At 43.8% G+C, this 2,860-nt stretch overlaps 1 pseudogene; it reads right to left on the bottom strand.

The window, feature by feature from the left end:
• Window positions 1–547: 547 nt before the first annotated feature.
• On the bottom strand, window positions 548–878 carry LOC116082290 (annotated as a pseudogene).
• Between the last annotated feature and the right edge of the window lie 1,982 nt (window positions 879–2,860).

The raw sequence follows: 2,860 nt of genomic DNA, 5'->3' as shown, positions 1-2,860 counted from the left end.
GAAAGGATTCAACTCAGAATTAAGAGCTGTGGTTTCAATTCTGAGGGAGGCACAGTCAGGTAAAAAGACAGCCTAGCCTTTCATCTTCTGTGAGGTTCATCCTCTTGCATTTTGGACCTCTACTATGAGTTGAATTTCCATTTCTGGTCTCGTTTTTTACAAAGCCTGATAGATGAGGAGAAGGAACCGAGAGACATGATTTTATATGCTTGTATCCAAATGTTCTTAGATAGTATTAGATACCTGCTTTATGTGTGTTTGTGTGCAGGTTTCCATAGTGGTTATGAGAAATCCTTGAATTCTGGGGAGCTGGCGTTACCTAATCTGGAGCTAAGTGGTGTGAATACTGGGAACCTCTGGACCTGCACCAAAGTGCTCTTAACCACTGAACCATTGCTCCAGATCCTATCATTGTTTTATTTAATTTAATTAATTTATTCATTTTTTTTTAATTTCTGAAAGCTTTAATTTATTCCCTCCCAAAAGACGAACCGCAATCACAGGGGGTGAAAGGTCAAGATTTTATAGTCTTCATAACAAAATCAGCTTAGAACTGGATCACTTGGCCCTTTCTCTTCTTGTCACCTCCCAATTCAAAATGCGTGCATCTCTTAATAGATCCCCTTAGATCTGCAGTTGAGCTCAACTCTTAGATTGGCAGTTGAGCTCAATGCACCCCAGTCTCAGCACAATCTTCTTTGTAGTTCTAGCCCTTTTGTGGAATAGGCTTAGTTTGCCCACCATAGTTTCCTGTCATGGTGCTGCGTTCCCTGGGCATACAAAGATTGCTTGCCTTTCTTGTCCTGTGTCACCTGGTGGCGTTGGTGCTTCCCACATTTCTTGCAGAATGTCTGGTGGGGCTTAGGAAAGTTTACCATGTTCTCAGGAGCACAATCAGCTCAGAAAGAGAGAGGCTAGAGCAGCAACGGAAGTTTATCCTATCATTGTTTTATAAATGCAATTAGGGATAGCTATTTTCTGAGAGAAAATTTCCAACCAGTAAAACTGAGACTTAATTTAGAAAATATGTGTTTCTATTTGAAGGAGTCTTTTTTAAATTATTAGTTTAATGGCCCTTGAATTCTAATCCTTCTTGTGATTGTCACACCATGAATATTATGACTTCTGTATTTGGTATTCTGTTTAAAAATTTCTTTCAAATATATATTTCTGTTTGTTTTTCTGTGGGTTCTTCATGGACATTTGAGGTCAGAGAACAGCTTTTGGAAGTCATTTCTTTCCTTCTATCATGTGTGTCCTAGGGAGCAAACTCAGGTCATCAGACTTGCTAGCAAGCATCTTTACACAGTGACACATCTCTTTGACCCTTAATTTTTTTTAAAAAAAATTTAATTGTAGCATTTATGTTCAAAGAACTTACTGTCTATCTCCAATGTGGCTTTGTTTTGTAGAATCAGGTTCTGGTCCCATTCAGTCCTAACTCTCCAGTGCCCCTCCTCCCCAGTGTCCCTCCTCCCCATCAGCAGCAGGCCCCATTTTACATTCTGTCTTTGGGAATTTGTCTAGATACCTTGTGTAAGTGGATCATAACCATATTTGTTGTTCTGTGACTGGCTCATTTCACTTAGCATAATATCCTCGTGTGTTTGGTGTTGTGGTCTTTAAAATACCATTTCCTCCTAACACCCGGGGGCTAACCCGTTTAAACTCTACGAAGGTCACCCGTGGAATTTTAACAACACCCTTAAGCCTGGAAATAAATGTTAAAGATGAACACGTGTGTGGAAAACGTTACTCACATCAGAGTGGAACCTCTCAGGGGTGAACAAGCTAACTCACTGAGCCTCCATGGTGAAGAAGAGGGTCCTGTTAAGTGGCACCAGCTGGGAACCTCCTGCATAGTAGGGCATAGAGCCACAGGCATGAAGCCAAGGGCAGGGGACGCTCTGCAGATGTGCCCTGCTCACACTGGTGCCAGCGGTCATGCTGTCCTACTGGGGCTGTGGCAACAGCTGCTGGTGGAATGAGGCTGGCAGCGGCTCTGGAGGGAGGCATGTGCCGGCTCCGTGCCAGAGCTGAAGAGCAGTGGGCAGCTGCTGGGAATCGAAGACCGGATGAGAACAGAGGGCACCATAGTACTCCAGACTCCAGAGCGTACTTCCTCAAAGCAGTGTCACCATTTGCAGCTCTCCAAACTCAGCGAACACTGAGTCTCTCTCCTCTTTCTCTGTCTCCAGGGCCCACACTAGGCCGCTACTCAGCCATGTCACACATATGATGGAATAGAATGGGGGTGGTGGCGGGGTTGGAGCTGGCTGGGGACAGTCTTTACAAGCTCTGGCGTGAGAGGGGTGGTTGTTCATATATCCCACCAGGAAGGCAAATACTCCAAGACCCATGGCACCATCTTTTTCAAAGAAATGTAATTTGCTACTGTCGATAACACAGATTTCCCACGCCAAAGAGCCAACATTTTCTCGTTATTTATCAAATCTCTTACACTCTGATGACTAATGAAAAACCCTATGGCAATTTGTTACTGTGTTGGCATTGTTTACCATCCGAAATGGCACTAAAACACAGGGGCCCTCCCTTACAATTGCATTCAAAGTTTACTCTATCCCCAGGGAGCATATACACTCACATATCCATAGGGACTGATAACCATTATGAGTGCAGCCTTTATGAATAATCTATGCTGAACTCGGCACCTCAAATCACCACGTCGCCATCCGTCAGCTCATTTTGGCATCATGAGAGTGTTTGTGATATCACTTCAGTATAAATGAACGAGACCTAAGGGGGGGGGAACATCTTTACTAAAGCCACATAGCAAGTCAATTGCAGTGGAAGTATAGGTCTCCACAGGCTTCAACCAGAGTTCCTTCCTCTGAATGGT

The sequence above is a fragment of the Mastomys coucha genome, unplaced genomic scaffold, assembly GCF_008632895.1.
Source record: "Mastomys coucha isolate ucsf_1 unplaced genomic scaffold, UCSF_Mcou_1 pScaffold7, whole genome shotgun sequence".
Classification (NCBI taxonomy): Eukaryota; Metazoa; Chordata; class Mammalia; order Rodentia; family Muridae; genus Mastomys; species Mastomys coucha.
The sequence above is the reverse complement of the archived record's forward strand: the minus strand, read 5'-3'. Positions and strand labels throughout refer to the sequence as shown.